We start from the raw sequence: 20610 nt of genomic DNA on the forward strand, positions 1-20610 counted from the left end.
GGAATTGGCCAGGCTAAGAAGAAACAAAAGTATCTTCCAGAAAAAGAAACGTACCTTTGTATGTATTGCCTTGCATGTACATGTAGAGGTAAGTATAGTGTGTAGGTAGTGTGCTGGAAGCAAGGTGATGGTGTGTGGGAATGTGGTGGGAGAAACACGAAATGTATATGGGGCAAGATGATGGAGAGTTTTGTAAACTGCTTACAAGTTTGAATATCCTGAAAGTAATGGAAAACTAATGGGTTATTTAAGCAAGGCTGGGGAAGAATTACTTCAGCAGCAGTATGGAAGATGAATTATTAGGTGGGGAGAGGTAGCCAACACTGATAACACAGAGAAACCAGTTAGAAGACTAATAAATAACAAAATGAGGAACTACAAAGGCCTCAGTTGAGGTGGTAGCTGTGAAGCTGGAAAAGAGGACTTGAAAGGCATGCAAGCAGCAATGCTATCAGAAAGAACTGAAGCTGTATCCCAGATTTCTGGTACTCTTCAAAGAGGTAGGGGATTTAGAAGGAAGACGGCTCATTCGCTGATAAGAATAATGAAACACTAAAAAGATGTAATAAACTTTCAGTTATAAAATTCCTGGGGATGAAAAAGTGGGGGTGTAATGTACAGTATGGTGGCTATAGTTAATAATACTCTATTGCATATTTGAAAGTTTCTAAGAGAGTAGATCTCAAAAGTTAGAACAAACTGAACCCAAAGTAAGCAGAAAAAAAGGAAATAATAAAGATTACAACAGAAATAAATAAAAAAGAACAGAAAAACAATAGAAAAGATTAACCAAACTAAAGTTAATTCTTACCTAGACTAACCAAGAAAAAAAGAGAAAGGACCCAAATCAACAAAATTATTCTTGAGATCCAAGGATGGTTCAACACTTGAAAATCAGTCAGTGTTACATGCAACATTAATAGAATGAAAGAAAAGAATTATATGATCACCTCAATAGACACACAAAAAAGCTTTTGACAAATACCAACTTCCTTTTACAACAAAAACTCTTAAATCAAGCATCAAAGGAACATATCTCAAGATAATAAAGGCTGTATATGACAAAACCACAACTAACATTATACTTTATGGTGAAAACATAAGAATAAAGGGTCTTGACATGGGTTTTAGTAATGATTTTTTTAATGTAACACTGTAGCACAAGCAACAAAAAAGAATAAGACTACATCAAACTGAAAAGCTGCACAGCAAAAGAAACCATCAACAAAGTGGAAAAGGAACCCACACAATGGGAAAGAAATATTTGCAAACCATGTATCTGATAAGGGGTTAATGTCCAAAATATATAAAGAACTCACACAACTCAATAGAAAAAAGAAAAAAAAAAACCCAATTTATAAATGGAAACAGGACCCGAATAGACATTTCTCCAAAGAAGATATATAAAATGTCAACGGGTACATGAAAAGATGTTCAACATCAATAGTCATTAGGGAAATGCAAATTAAAACTAAAATGAGATGTCATCACAAACCTGTTACAATGACCATCATCAAAAAGACAAGATACAAATGCTTGCATGGATATGGGGAAAAGGGAACCCTTGTGCACTGTGGGTGGGATTGGAAATTGATATAGGTACTATGAAAAACAGTATAAAGCATCCTTAAAAAATTAAAAATAGAACTACCATGTGATCCAGCAATTCCACATCTGGGGATATATCCAAAGGAGACAAAACCATAACTTGAAAAGATATTTGCACCCCCATGTTCGTAACAACATTATGTACAATAGACAAGACATGGAAACAAACTAAGTGTCCCTCTGATGAATGGATAAGGCAGCTGTGTATATACATACAATGGAATATTATTCAGCCATAAAAAAGAGGGTATCATACCATTTTAAGTGCATGGATGGACCTTGACGGCATTATGCTAAGTGAAATAAGCCAGACGGAGAAAGACAAATATTGTATGATCTTACCTATAGGTGGAATCAAAAAAATTTTAAAGAAAAAAGAGATCAGACTTGTGGTTACCAGACTGGAGGTAGAGTCTGAGGGGAGTGGGAATTAGAGAAAGGCAGTCAAAAGGTACAAATTTCAGTTTTAGGATAAATAAGTACTAGGGGTACAATATACAACATGATGACTATAGCTAACACTGCTGTATGATATATATGAAAGTTGGTAAGAGTAAACTCTTAACAGTTTTTATCATAAGGAGAATTTTTTTTTCTTTTCTTTATGTACCTATATAAGAAGATGGATATTAGCTGAACCTATTGCGATTTTACAATATATATGTCAAACCATCATGCTGTATGCCTTAAACTTACAGAGTAATATATGTCAAATATTTCTCAAAATTGAGGGAAAGAGTTCTCATCACAAGGAAAGAAACTGTGTGTGGTAATGGATGTTAACTAGACTTACTGTGTAGTTTATTTGCTGTTGCCATCACCCACAGAAATGAGGTAGACCCATCCAAATTGTGATTCAGATCAAGACTCCTGATGTCACACATGCACCAAGAGGGTATAAGATTCATTGCTCACATGATTAAGTTTTCCAGGTAGAGCAGGGCAGACTTTTTAAACAGATCTAAAATGGCTTGAGAAGTGTGGAATGGGGGTATGGTGGGAGGGAGACACTGGCCTTTGGGTTTTATGGTAGTTACGCCTATGGAGCTAGGAGTGAAAATTTTTACACAGTGGCCAGGGCTTGTGTGGTTGAGTTTTCCACCAGCACCAAAGAAAAGAGCACCCAGGCTTTCTTATTGTCCAGCCCAGATGTGGAACAAGAGAGAATGAGAGAAGGTTAGGGCTTGAAAGTTGTCAACAGCTGAACATCAAAAATGGAGTCAGACATACAGATGGCCGATAGACATCTGAAAACATGCTCAATGTCACTAATCATCAGAGAAAGGCAAATAAAACCACAGTGAGGTATCACCTCACACCTGTCAGAATGGTTGTCATCAATAGATCAAGAAACAAGTGTTGGTGAGGATGTGGAGAAATGGGAACCCTCCTGCACTGGTGGTGGGAATGCACATTGGTGGAAAACAGTATGAAGTTACCTCAAAAAATTAAAAATAGAACTATCTTATGATCCAGCAATGCCACTTCTGGGTATATATTCAAACATATCCAAAACATGAATTCAAAAAATATATAAGCACCCCTATTGTTTACAATAGACAACATATGGAAGCAACCCAAGTGTGCCCATGAGTAGATGAGTGGATAAAGAAGATGGACATGTATACAATGGGATATTACAGAATCTTACCATTTGTGACAGTATGGATGGATCTAGAGGATATTATGCTGAGTTGAATAAGTCAGTGAGAGAAAGACAAATACCATTTGATTTCACTTCTCTGTGGAATCTGAAGAACAAAATAAAGTAACAAACAAAACAGAACATAGACTTGTAGATACAGAAAAAAAACAGGGTGACCACATGGGAGGGGTGTTGGGAGCTGGGTGAAAAAGGTGAAGGGATTAAGAAGTACAAATTGGTAGCTACAAAGTAGTCATGGGCATGTAAAATACACCATAGGGAATATAGTCAATAATAGTGTAATAACTATATGGTGCCAGATGGGTACTATAATTATCAAGGAATCACTTTGTAAATTATTTAATTGTCTGACCACTGTGTGGAACACCTGAAACTAATATAATGTTGAATGTAAAAAAATTAAAGTAGAAAAATGGAGTCAGGGTCCTTATTATATATGCTAGAAGTTAGTTGTGTTTTACACAACTCCAACAAGCAAAACAATATAGCTGTTGTATATTTATATGCTTTGAAATAACTACAGTGGACACTTGCCTTTTCCAAATTTATTGCACTCTTCCCACATTGTACAACACACACCTGAAAAGTCTGGGTGGCATTAACTCACACTTATCCCAAAATTAATCCTATCAAGAAAATTGAATCCTTAATTTATGTTGTTCCCCTGATCACAAGAAATGGCACCAGTTATAGGGCTTTTGCACCAAAATTAGCTCCCTTCCTACCCCTGGTTGTGAATGAGAAAACACATTGTCCTTGTTGCTGAAGGCACCACTTTGTGAGCAAATGAAAGAGACATGGAGCTGGAACCCTGCTCAATAAACAAAGATTAATAACAGTGTATACAGGCAAAAGGATGTAAAGAACAAACTGAAAGTTTTGAATAAGCACCTTCCTAGACCCTTTTCCTATACTGGATGGTTCAGTTATGGGAGCCTTCAAACCAGGTCAACATAGAGTCTGATTTTTCTGCTACTGAACCTCACTGGTATTGAATATTTTTAAAGTCAGTTTGAATGTGTTATTATTATACTTTACCTCAAAATACTTCAGTGTACTTACTGTGACATAAATGTGCAGAGGCATGTTATTTAATTTGCTTCATTCTCTAAAGATCCTCAGTTGCTATAATCTAGAATTCACCTCTTACTTCCTCAGAAAGTCTGCATTCCAAACATAGCCATCATCATCAAAAGTACTTCAGCTATCATCATCTTTCGTTAACACCTGAGACTTTGCTAATCAATAAAATTAATATTATAGATAAGGTTTTATAGGTAAAATTAGGGAATTGTTGATTAGAATAATAGATGTTATACACTGACTCTCATTGATGAAACAGTGATGTTCATGATACACAGATTGGATAAAATACTTCAGAGACAGTCCCTACCTTGCATGACCAAGGTTATAAGAACCTAACAAGCTCTGTAGTCTACACTTCTAGGAACATCCCCCTTTCAATTCTGAAACCTAAATGTCTAAAATCCTAATAATCCTAAACAAGTCAAAGGTGGATCAGTTTAATGGTTGCTTAACTAAAAGAAAAATCATGCTTATTATGGAGATGACTGCAGACATCATGTTTATTATGAAGACAAAGAATATATCACCAGTACCTTTCCTCCCTCTATGTTTATTTTTGGAATATCCCCACTGTACTTGCTGTTAAAATGAGATTTCAGGCCCGACCAGGCGTGGCTCAGCTGTTGAGCGTCGACCTGGGATCTAGGCGATCGGGGTTCGATGCCCGGTCAGGGCACATGCCCGGGTTGCAGGCTCGATTAATGACTCCCTCATCATTGATGTTTCTATCTCTTTCTCTCCCTCTCCTTTCCTCTCTCTGAAATCAATAAAGATATATTTTTTTAAAAAGAGAGAGATTTCAGGATGGGCTGAATTCTTACTGGATTCAGTAAGAATTAACTGAATTCTTAACTAAATTCATACTGGAAGGGCATGAAGGAAATAGACATTCCAAGAGGTAAAACCTTGGACTATCCATGGTCTCTAGCCATGGTTACTTGCCTACAGGAATAACAAGAAGCAAATGGTTTAGAAACCTATTATTAGAGAGGAAATAGATTGGTATATAAACTCCAAGCCTGATTGATAATACCCTGTGACTTTTTAATCTTAGGACAATCCTTAGATTTCTATACTCAATAAGAAGTAAGTTACCAAAATAGTGTAACCTTCTGAAAAGAGCATCTTCCCCAATGGCCATATCAGATGGGACCCTAAAGGACACACAGAGCAAAACAGTAGCTGCCCAAAGAACACACACCACTGCCAGCCAGAAGTCTTCACTATTCCTGTCTACAGAATATGACAAGGATCATAGACCACTGTGTAATGTTCCCAAATATTCTATTTTTAATTGGCAGTTTTTATCACAATTACTTTGTCTTTTCTCTTTTATTGCATTTTGCATTTGTTGGGAGTAGATAATTTGTCATTGGTTGCCAGACCATAAGGAACTCTAGATGAAGCTAACCCCATTTTGGAGATAGAAGATATTTTCTAATTAGTTATTATCAAAGCAGACATTTCTCCCTTTGTATAGCATTCAAGTATATTGACTAATATTGACTACAACTCTTTATGAATTGTCTCAGGGATTATCCAACAAGCACAGTGCTCAGGACAATTGTTCAATGATTGTTGGAAGGAACTTTCTCCCTTCCTGAGGATAAAGTGATAAGCATGTAATTGCTACTGCTTTTAAGAATCACCTCATGACCATGAAAGAAACCTGCCTGAGACAAAGCAGACACTGCTAGGACAACCAAGCTGACATAATTCAGAGAAATGGAAATGAAGTTTTGGTCAAATTAGTTTTAAATCTTTCTTCACCATTGTGGGACTTTGCATTATTTAAACAGTTTCCATTTATTACTTAATCCAGTCTGAATTCAGTTTTCTGTTACTTTTAATCCCCAAATCTTTAACTATTAGAAGAATTCTTTATCTCTAGCTTCATATTAAATGTCAGAAAGTGAATTGTTATTTCTTAAAATGGAAAAGAGCCTTATCTACCTTCTTCCTTTGGTCCATGCTCATGATAGAGAGAGACTGAAAATAAGCTGCTGTCCCTGAGAGCAATTCTTTCAGGTTCATATGAAACTTAGCCTTCACATTAAACCAACAGAAAACTATTTCAAATATTGATAACATTATATATAAAGTATGTAAATAGTAAACTGTAAAAGTTATAAATAAATACCTTCTAGCCACTCTTCCAGTTAGGTCTCCTTTGAGTTATGTGCAACATGTACCCATTTATTTATAAAATCTCCATTAGAAGATACACAATCCCTAACTCCTCACTCTTTGGTAAATTGTCATTGACCACTGTTTGGTTTGCCTAGTTTAGCTTGATTCATAGCTGGTCAAGAATCCTCCTTTAATGTTTGAAAATATGAACTGCTTCTATTCTTACCTAAGGAGCTAATACACAAAAGAGGGCCTAAGCCAGAAAGAGAAACAAGACAAGCCATCATGTCATCTACTTAATCATTACAATAAATTCATAAAATAAATTTCCATGATTAGCTGCCTTTAACTATGATCTCCAAATAATAACTCAGAAATGTGGTGGCTATACATAGAAAGCACGTGTCTACTCTATTTCCTTTACCCTTTGTTATACTCTAAAAAAATTAACTTGTATCTGTGGAATTATGCTTTCTAAAAACATTAAAAATTAATGCTGATTTTTTTTATATTCTGGGTTAATTCTAACACCTACATTACTCACATAATTCTCAATGCTTAATTGAATATCATATCTGTGGCTGCTAAGCACCACTTTTTATAGTGCATATTGAAAAATTTAAAAGTGAGCTAGATTTTAGCAATACAGCATCTATATTAAATTATGATATTGCTTTCTTAAAACTTACTCTACCACTTTTGCAGATGGAACAAACAGTACTCTGGGCAGAAAGCCATGCAAGAGCTTCTACAATTAAGATAAATTGAGTTTGAATTAAACTTTCTCAAAATTTTTGGTGCACCACAAAATTAACACATCATGAGAAAACTCTGAAATTGAAAAATGGAGTTTGAAAAAATATAGTCAAACCCCAAGCAACATTCTCCTGAAAGTCCAATCACTGTTTTAAGTTGACCAGAAAAAACAAAGAATTACATATGAACAGTGAGAGCCCCTTCTATTTATTTCTCTTTCTTTAAGTTTTGGATATTAAATGACTCCAATGATAAAGAAAATTTTGTATCTTTATGGCTAACTTTAACCTAACATAGAAAAAAAATCATCCAAATATCTGAAAGTTATCCCAATTGGAGGCCAACTCTGCCGGCATATGTGTTATATTGTCAATTCAGGAGAAACTGGTTTACAATTTGAATCATAAATACATAAAAGAATAGTCAATTTTTATAACAATTTTCTAAGTATGAAAGCATAGTTATAAGCTTATAAAGAAGGCACAGTTTATCAAACCTTTAGGGTCTAAATCTGTTTCTGGCAATAAGCCACAAACCTGCTGCTTTTGGGGGTAGGGGATTCCCTAACGGCGAAGGCATTGTTTTGCCTGTAATTCATATAATAAGGTTTTGTAATACTGAATACTTTACAAGACTCTTTGCTCAAGATGTGTATCTTAAACCCCAGTATCATAAAATAATTTGTCTAATTTTTCTACCAAAATTTATAATGCAACAAATATTAATAACGCATTTAAATTACAATGCCTAGAGACTGTGACAATAAAATTAGCTTTTACATTAATGAAGTTATTTTTTAAGTAAAATTAGGTTTATGAGATACCCCACTCTTGGGTTTTTATGGAACTATTTATAATCAGGCTCCTGAATAAAATACGGATTATATGAGTCCTGTTACAAGGAGAATGAAAAATGCTGATTTTGCTTTATAGTAAAATGATATGAATCCTTGATCACTATGTGATTACCCCTTTCACAGGCAATATTTCCCCCAAGTTTATAATAGCAGCATAAAGATTTATTGTTAACAATCTGTAGTGACATGAATGTGCTTTACAATCACTACACACACAGTAGATATATCACCCAATTACATATATTCACCAAGATACACATAATTGAGACTATCAGTCAGTCGCTGTCTCTTTATAGAAATTTAGCCCCCATCAAACTAAGTAAAATGATTCTCTGGCTTTTCAGACTATTTTTTATCCAATTCAGTGTAGCTGTTCTGCAACTTTCCATCCTTTGTTCTGTTCTCACTCGGAGTTAGCTATTTGCTCTGGGTAAATTTTTTTCCTCACCACAGACTTTATCCCATGGAAGTTTTTGTTTTTAACTCTCCAGCCCCAAATTCTCTCTTGAGCTCAGAATAGATTTTACAGCTGCCTACTAGATATACACCTAGATGTCCACAGGCAACTTACATATTCCAGAACAAACTCGTATCCGGCCTCCACAAAACCTACCTATGCAACCTCACTTAAGTTGCTTTTGTGAGCATCTGCATTAGTTAGGACGCCAGATTCACCTCTTTTAATAAAGGCTCAAATATAATGGCAGCTTAAACAAGGTAAGTCTTGATTTCTGTCTTGCATGGACAGTCCAGGGCTGACATGGGGCTCCATGGATCCCCAACCCATCCTTACATCTTGTTGCTCTCCATTGTTAACACGTGGCTTCCTTTGCACAGTCTAATATACACGCTCTGGCTCATGCCATCTGCATTCTAAGTGAGAGAAAAAGACAAAGGGGTAAGTGACAGTGACACCTCTTCTTTTTAAGTACACAATGCAGAAGACACACATTTCACTTGAATTCATATCCCAATGCTCAGAACTTTGCCACATAGCGGTGCCCAGGGAAGCTGGGAAATGTCCTCTTCAGCTGGGCAACTGTGTGGCCTAGTAACACTCAGAAACTCTCATGGAAGAGCAAGAGGTTAGCATATTCTGGGGAACCACCAGAGATCCCTCTCATACTCGTTCCACAAGCAACTCCTTGCCCCTCTTTCCTCTACTTCGCTACTGCTACTGCTTTGCTAAGGTAGATTGATTCTTTCCATGTAAATGAACCCTGGGTGATTTCTGATCCATAATCCGAGTGGAATGGAAAAGAATATATTCACCAAACCAATGGCTACATACCATGTATCTAATGTATTAATTTATTCTAATATAATGGTTTACCTCTAACAAAAATACCACATCTGGCATCATTAATAGCTGTGATGAGGAATACGATTTGGCTGAGCTTGGGATAGTTTATAGTCATCGTGCAGAATCCATGCAGTGTCTGCAGAGGCCAGCAAGTTAATCCAGTGGAGATATGATGGGGACACCAACCCTGCATCCTTTCGATCTGGTGTCAGCAAACGTTTTCTGTTAGGGACCAGACGGTTAATATTTTAGGTCCTGCAGTCTACGTTGTGTCTGCTGCAACCAGTGGATCCACTTTTAGCTAACCCTTGAACAGAACTCCATTTTCTAGCTGCCTTTTCTATGCTCCCACTTCAACTAGGGATCCTGATGATGCGCTAGGTTTCCTGGTAACAGTATCAACCATGGCTCAGTGTCCCAACTATTTTTGAAATGTTTGGGTGCATATTACTTGAGTAAATGTCCTCTGGTCTTTTGGGAAGGGCAGTAGGAATCATAAGTAGGTACCCTTGCCATGGCATCACAGGGTTCATCCCCATGGAGACGTAGACCCTTTAATCAATGGATTCTGGCCCTGAAAACTGGCTCCATAAACTGGGCAAGGAATTATGACACTTTTATTGTGGCCACTCAACCTCCTAGTTATCCATCCTTGATTTCTTCTGCTGGTACATGCTGAATGATTTCATTTTCACTGCCCATCTATTTGGCCACATTCTATTAACTTCTTCCATAATTTTGTGAGTCTTGACTACCATTCTCACCTTATTGGTGATTGCAGTCATTGAAACCCCTGACTTCTGGCAGTTAAGTGCCACCACCTGGCCTCTACTGTTTCAGGGTTCTATCATCTCCTTTGCTGTCACTGAGTCAAGTCTTTTACTGTCATCTCTGGCCTACAGAGCACCACCACTCTATTGTTTAGTGATAGTGGTGTCTCTCTTACCAGCTGGTCCCTCATGGCCTTAAGAAATTGTTTGTCCTCTGGGCCTTCCCATGGAACATGTTCATCTCACCATCTTCCAGCCATATGTGTGTATCCATTCCAGCATGCCTATTTTCCTGAGCTGCTCCCTTCTCCATCCTTCTGTCATGGCAGTCCTAGCATTTCAACTTCACTTAGCATGGTCTATCTGTCATGGCTGTCTTTTTATCATCTTTGAAATTCAACCACTCTAACTACAAAGTCTTGGTCATGGTCCTCAGCTTTCTCCAGTCTCCTCTGACAGAAAATAAAGGTTTTGTTGTTTGTATCAAAGGTGTCCCCTTGACTTTCCAGTGGGCTTTTCATGGCTTGTTGTTCACTCTTAATTTTTCATTATCCTTCTGTAGAGCATCAATGCTGCTTAGCAATAGCCATTTAATCTCATCAACTTTATAGCTACCGTATCTCCATACATGTCAAATGTCTGATCCATTTGGCCAGCTCATCAACAATAAACATTTTAACAATTAAACTACTACCTGTGACCAGGGGATGTCTGTGCCCCATGTATCACCAGTGATAAGGTTTTTCTTGCCAGCAGGCCATGAGTGACTCAGGCCAAAATCCTATCTTATCACCTACTCCAGGAAGCAGAAGCTGAGACAGAATTGGCATGCAGGATGCTTATTAAAGATCAAACCTTTGAGAGGAAGGAAAAGGGAAAAAGGATTGGGCACAGGGATAGGTTAAACAGTAATGTAGGCAGAACAGAGTTTCAGCCAACCCAGAAGACAGCTCTGGAACAAATATAACTTTCAGAGTCCTGCACCGGGTCAAAATGACCAGACCTTTGTATTACCACTTCTCTCAGTCACCAGAAGCAGATTACCCTGCAAAGGACACAGCCTTTGGATAGGCAGCTTTTTGTACCTGTGCAGATTTTAAAAGAGCAGACAGCTGTAGATTGATGACTACACTTCCTGCGGCTGGGTCTGAAGTCCTCCTTGAAGGAGAATCTGATGGTACAACTCTATATTTAGCACCTTAAACCACTGGCAACTTTTCCCAATGGCTGAAACATTCTCATCTTTGCACATTTGAACATGCTGTCTCCTCTTCGAGGCATATTCTTCCCACTGGGAAAACTCTGAAATTTCCAAGCTATATAGCTGTCCATTCTCTGAAGCCTAATTACAAACTATTTATGTCATTATTATAGTCGCTCTTAAACTATATTGCAATAATTTACTTGCTCTTTTTGCCCAATATATTGTAAACTTTTTGAAGACATGGATTATTTGTTTCATTTTTGTATCCACAACATCTAAAACAATGTCTTTAATATAAGAAACATTAAATAAGTATTTCCTAAATAAATGAGATGTTTCTTCTTACCCTATCCCTGTATAAAAACTAGACCCCCAAAAGATTTCTAAATTACTCTTTTATTTCTCTCATTGTATTTATATATAATTTTAAATTAATGACAGATGAAATAGTAACATTAGAATCTATATACTCAGTTCAGACTACTTTCCCATCCTTGCATTTATATATTTATTGCCTGCTGGACATTTTCTTCTGACTGTCCAAAGATATCTCAGGCTCAACATATGAACATATTTCAAAGGACACACATGATTTTCTATCCTCAAGCTTGTTCTTTCTTCTATATTCCCTGTCTCCTTGACAGTGCTACCTAATCACCCAACTAGAAACCTGAGAACCTTCCTAAACTTTTTCCTTCATTGTCCATGTTTACCAAATCCTGATCACTTAACTTTGCAAATAATTTTAGCTATGTCTTCTTTTTCTCCTAATATTTATGGCCAATTCAGGCACTTCTCCAATTTTCTGGATGAATTCTTAAGTGATTTCCCTATCTTCAGTTTTAATTCCTTAAAATCCATGCTTCAACATTTCCCCAAATAACATTATACTAAATGGTGAGAGACTCAAAGTTTTCTTGCTAAGATCAGAAATAAGGTAAGGATGTCTCCTCTCACCACTGCGTTATAAAATCACATTGGAAGTTTTGGCTAATGTAATAAGACAAGAAAAAGAAAGAAAGGTATGCAGATTTGGAAGAAAGAAATAAAACTGTCTTTCTTTGCAAATGAAATGATTGTCTATGAAAATCTGAATGAATCAATCAAAAAATTCCTGGAATCATAAGTGATTACAGCAAGGTTACAAGATAGGTCAATATACAAAAGCTAATTGCTTTCCTATATACCAGCAATGAAAAATGGAATTTGAGATTAAAAAGTACATTTCCATTTACATTAGCACCCTCAAATATGAAATACCCGGGTATAAATCTAATAAAAATATGTACAAGATCTTGTACAAAATATGTAAAAAAATATGTTTCCAGAAAACTATGAAACTCTTACAAAAGATATCAAATAAAAACTAAATAAATGAAGCAATATTACATATTCATGGGTGGAAAGTCTCAATATTGTCAAGATGTCAGTTCTTCCCAACTTGATCTATAGATTCAATGCAATTCCAATAAAATGACAGATAGTTATTTTGTGGATATAGACAAAATAATTCTAAAATTTATATGGAGAGGCAAAGGACCCAGAATAACCTGCTCAGTACTGAAGGAGAACAAAGTCAGAGGACTAACCTATTTCCTAATTTCAAGACTCACTATAAAGCCATAATAAAGACAGTGTAGTATTGGTGAAAGAAGAGACAAATAGGCCAATATAACAGAATAAGAGAGCCCAAAAATAGATTCATATCAACATAGTCAACTCATCTTTGACAGGAGGAAAGGCAATACAATGGAGCGAAGATAGTCTTTACAACAAATGGTGCTGGAACAATTGGATATCTGCATGCCAAAAATGAATCAAGACACAGACCTTACACCATTCTCTCTCTCTCTCTCTCTCTCTCTCTCTCTCTCTCTCTCTCTCTCTCTCTCTCTCACACACACACACACACACACACACACACACACACACCTCAAAATGGATTACAGATCTAAATATAAAATGCAAAACTGTAAAACTTCTAGAAGATAATATAAGTGACCTCCGGTTTGCTGACTTTTTAGATAAAATAGCAAAGGCACAATTCATGAAAAATAATTGAGAAGCTGGACTTTATAAAAATTAAAAACTTCTGCTCTGCAAAAGATAATGTCAAGAAAATGAGAAGACATGCCACAGTCTGGGACAAAATATTTGCAAAAGACACTTCTGATAAATGACTTTTAGCCAAAATACACAAAATCTCTTAAAACCCAACAATAATAAAATGAACAACTGGAAAAGTGGGCCAAAAACCTAACCTACACCTCACCAAAGAAAATGTGCAAATAGTTAATAAGTAAGCTAATGAAAAGATATTCAACATTCTATGCCATTAGGAAATTACAAATTAAAATATAATTGGAAACAGAATTTTGGAGGTTAAAGGACTTTAGATGTTATCTTACATAAGCTCTCTGAATTCAGGATCTATGTACCCACATTTAAGCAGCAACTCAGCAGAAACCAATGTTAAACTTCCCAATAAGATTTTCTTTCTTTCTTTCTTTTCTTTCTTTTCTTTCTTCTCCCTTTCTCCCTTTCTCCCTTTCTCCCTTTCTCCCTTTCTCCCTTTCTCCCTTTCTCCCTTTCTCCCTTTCTCCCTTTCTCCCTTTCTCCCTTTCTCCCTTCCTTCCTTCCTTCCTTCCTTCCTTCCTTCCTTCCTTCCTTCCTTCCTTCCTTCCTTCCTTCTTTTTTTAATATGTCTTTATTGATTTCAGACAGAAGAAGGGAGAGAGAGAGATAGAAACATCAATGATGAGAGAGTCATTGATTGGCTGCCTCTTGCACACCCCCAACTGGGGATCAAGCGAGCAACTCGGGCATGGGCCCTGACCAGGAATTGAACTGCAATCTCCTGGATCCTAGGTCAATGCTCAACCACTGAGCCACGCCCAGCTGGGCAGGTTTTCTTATTTAAAAGTAAAATAAATTAACAATAAGTGACAGTTTACTGAGTTTGCATGTAAACAGCCTCAGACAAAGAAAAGATTGAGAATAAAGGAAGGATTTTAGTTCTAGTATAATTTAAACTTTCAATACATAATAAATAACAAAGAAAAATTACATTTCTATTTTAGAAGATTAGACCCTTCTAAAGCAAGATCAGATGCTTGGAGTTTTAAGATAGTCACAATTTTGATTAAAGCAGACATCTTTTCTTTTACATTAGTACTCCACTAAACAACAACAAGCCACTTATTCCATGTTTTTACGAGTCATTTTTTTCTTCAGAAGTAAAATTTATATTTATTTGAAGATCATTTATTACTGGTATCACTCCTACAAAATGAGTTTCCTAAAGTTAGGAATCGAATAGGAAAATAACAAATGTTCTGTGTACAAAGATTAAATAGAATTGATTACAGAAGCCAATGAAACACCTCATTGGACACTGAGTTATTTGTATTCCTCTTAGAATATTAGTTTTGAGCAGTTCCATGTCTATTCTGAAACTTTTAATTACTGATTTAGTAATGGATGGTATTTGGTCATATGCCAATGAGTAAATGAATAATATCACCCAGCAATATGGCACTTTTAATATTGTCAAAAGCCAGATATACTTGTGGCTCTTCCAAGTCAAACAGTACTTCTAATGTCATTAGGTTGGTTATTTTGTTTTTGGCATTCTCTTTAAGAATGAGAAAGGTCTATAATTTTATATATGAAATAGGACTTGTTAATGAGGATGTAGGAGAGTTTAGCATGTCAATTACTAAGAGTTGTAAACTGAAGAGAATATTTTTTACCATTGTTTTCATGCAAGCTTGGGGGATATTTGAAGATGCAGGCAAATGTCATAGTGGAAGTAATAGTAATATATTTTTTTAAAGGTTGGGTTAGTAAGACTCATTACAACTATTCTGTATCCATTTTTGGCTAAACGAAGAGGAAAGTTTTACCAGCTGATGGCCGTTTGATGACCTGCATGGAAAGAACTGGAACACTTAGGAGAGCACAATTGAGAGAAGTGATCACATCTCAAAATATGACATCATTCTTTGGCACCAGCTGGCATCCTGGGCATGGAGAGTGAGTTATACTCTCAACCCTGAATTTTCCCCTCTAGATTACCTTTGTGGCTCACCAGAGGGCAGTGTGCAGTAATCGTCTCTAGTGCTTTCTGCATTGGATGTTTCCTATGGAAAAGCCAAGGTCAAATCATCAGAGGCAGACAACAGGCAAGGTACCCCCTACATGGAACTCATAATATTGAGAAATTAAACAATTACTACATAAGATGTAATGAGTTTTTAGTAAATTCGGTTACACTTTCAACTTTATGACGGTATTTTTGGGGTTACTGAATTCAATTCTCCTCTTCAGATTTACAAGAGTCATAATATTATCCAAAGGTGGGTAAACTGCCTTCCTTCACATACCTCACACCTCAATTCTCAAGGTTTTCACTCTTACAACCAGATTAAATAATTCAGTGAATATTTATTGAACATTTGAAGTGTGGGATATAACAAGATAAAGCACCTATAAGTCCTGTTCAAAAGTAGCTTGAAATCTATCAAGGGATTAAAGTGTAAATGAAAAATTAAATACATGATGAAAATTATACAAAGTGGGAGATACGTGCACAGTACGGTACTGTGAGAATTAAGAGGATGGAAGCAATGAAGGCTTTGGGGAAGTGTTCAGAATCTAAGCTGAGTCTTATAGGTGAGGCAAATTCATTTAGACATATTGAGAATGATATAAGTAAATCCTAGATTAGGAAAACATAATGGATATAGAAAGTTAAAGGACCTAGGAGCTTGGAGGGTATAAAAGGTAGTAGCGGAAAATATTCTAGAGAGCTATATCGTGAATAGGTCCTTGAGATTATTACATGCTTCAAAAACTGAACTGACAATAGGAAGTTGTAGGAGCTAAAGATCAGCATTAGCATTGTGCACTGGCGGAAAATTAATCTGGCAACACTGTATAAATAAGAATCCGAAGGTAGGGAGCTGAGTTAAAAGGCTATTTCAATAATTCTGTAGGCTTTCAGACTGAGGGGGGGGGGGGAAAGGCAAGCAAGAAGTTCTGTAAAAGCAGAATTGGTATGAGTAAAAACTAAATGTGGGTGGGGTAAAGAGAGAAAGAAGTCAAAACATAGTTTGAGGTTTTTAGCTGAATTGGCAGGATGTCAAGTTCACTCATTGAAATATAAGACCCAGGAGAAGCAGGTTTGGGAAAGAAATGGATATGTTTACCAAAAAACAAATAGAAAAACCTAGTGAAAATCTTTATGAAGTTAGACCCTCCTCTTTTTTTCCAAATTGGTTCAGATGTATTTAGGAGACTCATTAGTCTTGATACTCCCAAAAGTCTACTAAAACAACAAATTTTTGTTTATTAAAATGTTTTGAAATCTTTAAAGGTGAAAAATCTAAGAGGAGTTTATTATGTACTCAAAGTTAACAGACTTGAATTACATCAGCATGTTAAATGGAACTGCAAGTTTATTGATGTTAAAAATTTAAGAATATCCTAATTTCACAAATGGTGAATTTCTGATTAGTAAAAAAGAAAGAATTTGAAACTTTTCGCTGATACAACTGTGTTCTATGTATTTTTTCTTTCTAATAGAAAAATATGATAGAACATTTAAAGGAATCCATAATAATCTTGGTGAAGAAACACATATAACTTTCTTTAATATTTTTAAACATCTTTTAGGAATTAACTGAAAACAACTGTAATGGAGTCTCATTTGCTCAAACACATTGTAATATTTTTCCTCAAATTGGTTGACAGTTATAAAACCCAGAGACCAAGCTGTGAAAGAAACTTTTCCAGTTGAAACGTCTGCTTTTGTGGCAAATATTTCAATCAATCATATGGGAAGTTTTGGAGTTGCCTTGAGTTCATCTGTTAATTTTTCAGCTCAAGTTAAATAATGACTTCATAAGTGGCATGGAATTATTTCTTGGCCACTAAAAAAAAAAAAAAAAAAAAAAAATCTAGTAGTAAATTTTCCAACTACATTGAGTTCTATTATACTATCTTTTACTCTTGACCCTTAGAACACCTGCTAATCAGATAGCTCTTATCCATACTTGTGGACCCTATAGCTTGACATTTTTTTCTGCATAAACCACAAAGGACATGTTAATCATGTCCTCTCCATCCTGACCACATACCTATATAATTATTTAGAATAAAAATAAGCCTTTCATCTTAATGGACTACTGTACATGGTATTTCTTAGTGTATATCTTGTCAAATTAAAACTTGATGCAGCTTTTAACACCACTTTCCTAGTCGTTTAGATGTGCTAAGACACACTAGGAAGCCCTCTTTAATTCAACACCATCAGGACTTCAAGTGAATTTTCCAGAAATTGACACCACCACATTGTATTGTGATTGCCCCTTCTCTTGTTTATATGCCCTTACTGGAAAGTAAGCCACCTAAGAGGAAGGATGGTGTCTTGTTTAAGAAGCGCTCTGAGAGCACCAACTTCTTAGAAAACAAGCAAGGAATGAAAGTGTCAGCTAGTGCCAAGATTTCTGGCAGTGGGAAAGGTCACAATATTGGCTGGTATTCTGCTACAGGGAGAAAAGGGAGGTTCCCATGAAATGAGACTACAGTTACTATCCGAGAATCAGAAAGCATAGAGAATTAGAAATTTACAGTCTTCCTTTTCATAGATATCGCTCCACTATAGCTTTATTTTGTATGTATATAACTAATTAATTGTGGAAAAATACACATAAAATTTACCGTCTTAACCATTTTTAAGTATACAGTTCAATGACATTAATACATTCACATTGTTGTGCAACTATCACTGTCACTCATCTCCAGAAATCTTTCCAGCTGCCAGAACTGAAATCCTGTACCCGTTGAACAGTAAGTATCTCCACCCACCTCAGCATGTAGACCCCCCATTCTACTTTCTACGTGAATTTGACTGTTATAAGCAACTCATATTAAGTGGAATCAAAGTATCTGTTTCTTTGTGACCGGCTTATTCACTTAGCAGAATGTCCTCAAGGTTTATCCCTGTTTTAGCACATGTGAGAATTACCTTCCCTTGTTTTTAAGGCTGGATAACACTCTGTTGCATGTTATGTACTAAATCTTGTTTATCCATTCATCTGACAGTGGACACTAGAGCTGCTTCCACTGTTTGGCTACTGTGAATAATGCTGCTATGAACATGAGTGTACAAATATCTCTTCAAGATGCTGCTTTCTATTTGGGGGGGTATAAACCCAGAAGTATAAATGCTTGATCATATCATATGGTTATTTAATTTTTTAATTTTTTGAGGAAGTGCTACACTGTTTTCCATGCTGACTGCACCACTTTACATTCTTACAAATGCACAAGGGTTCCAAATTCTCAATGTCTTTCTTTACTAACATTTGTTCTTGTTCTTCCTGTTCCCTTGTTTGTTTTTTATAGTAGCTACCCTAATGGGTGTGAGGTGGTATCTCATGTGGTTTGGATTGGTATTTCCCTAACGACTAGCGATGCTTATTTGTATATCTTCTTTAGAGAAGTATCTATTCAAGATTTTGCCCATATTTTAGTTGGGTTGCTTGTTTTTTGTTGTTGAGTTGTAGTTCTTTATACATTCTAAAAAATTAACCCCTTATGAGATATATGATTTGAAAATATTTCTCCCATCTGTGAATTACCTTTTCACTCTGTTGGTCATGTCCCTCAGTGCACAGTTTTTAATTTTTATGTAGTCCAATTTATGTATTATTTTCTTTTATTGCCTGTGCTTTTAGTTCATATCCACAAAGTCATTGCTACATCCAACGTCATGAAGACTTCCTCCTTTGATTTCTTCTAACAGTTTTATAGTTTTAACTCTTAACATTTTGGTTTTTGATACATTTTTAGTTCATTTTTGTTTATGATGTAAGATAAGGGTCCAACTCAACTCTTTTTGTATGTGTCTTTCCAGTTAGCTCAATACCATTTGTTGAAAAGAGTGTTCTTTTCCATTGAATGGTCTTGGCACACTTGTGGAAAATCATTTGACCGTATGTGTGAGGGTTTATTTCTAGGCTCTTTTGTCTATTCCATTGGTGTATATATGTGTCTTTATACCAGGACCACACTGTTTTAATTGCTGTAGCTTTTTAGTAAGTTTTTAAATCAGAAAGTATAAGACATCCAACATTCCTCTCCCTTTTCAAGATTGCTTTGGCTGCTCAGGGTCCTTTGAGATTCCATATAAATTTTATGATGGATTATTCTAATAAAAAAAATCATTTGGATTTTGATAGAATTTTGATTGAATCAGACCTATGTGTCACTTTTAGTAGTATTGGCATCTTAACAATATTAAATCTTCTAATCTCCAATACTGTATATCTTTAAGGCTAAAACAAGGGCCATTTCTTTAAAGCCCATTTATTAGATGAAAGGTACTGTGAACATTTTATTCTAGGCAATTATGGTGTTAAATTCCAAGCAATTGATGAGGGAGTGAGGTATGAAGTTGTTTGTCTATTCTAAAAAAAATGAAATATAGCCAGTGGAATTGACTAGTGTGGTGGAGACAGAAAAAATAAAAATAAATTTTAAAAAATAGCTTTGTTTTTATTAAATTTCTATTTATATTATGTTTTGTTTATGCATTTTAATATTTTATTCTCATTGATCTATATTTATGGTGATATGGCACCATATCATATTTTTAATTATTGTAATTTTATAATTTGCTTTAACATTTGGTAAATGAATTATCTATATACATTGTTCTTTTTTTCAGAAATAATTTAACTAATCTTGGTCATGATGTTTTAAAGAGAGTGTTAGGATAATTTTAAGTTTAAAAACATGCTCATTGAATTTTCATTAAACCATATTAAATGTATAATTTGAAGGGACTTGCTATCTTCATAATATTCAATCTTCAACATCCAAGAATGATGTATGCCTCTTCATTTATTCAAGACCTTTCCCTCTAAGAAATGTTTTATTGATTTATTTATGTACTTCCTCCATATTTTTGCTAAGTTTTATTTATATAGTAAATTTTTCTACCATCTTTTCTAACTGCATGTTGATTGTTATTGCTGACATGAAAAAAAATCCACAAATTCTACTGATTTTAACTGTAATTCATTTGAATTTTACAGAGTAAAAAAAAAAAAAATCTGTTATTACACCTTGTTGTTCATAGACTAAAGACTAAAGATTACAGAAATACGTCAGTAAATAGCAGTCTTCGTGTACTGTTTCTAACTTTTGCTGGAATGGCTCTAA

Source organism: Miniopterus schreibersii (genome assembly GCF_964146895.1).
Source record: "Miniopterus schreibersii genome assembly, chromosome: 2".
NCBI classification, from domain to species: Eukaryota; Metazoa; Chordata; class Mammalia; order Chiroptera; family Miniopteridae; genus Miniopterus; species Miniopterus schreibersii.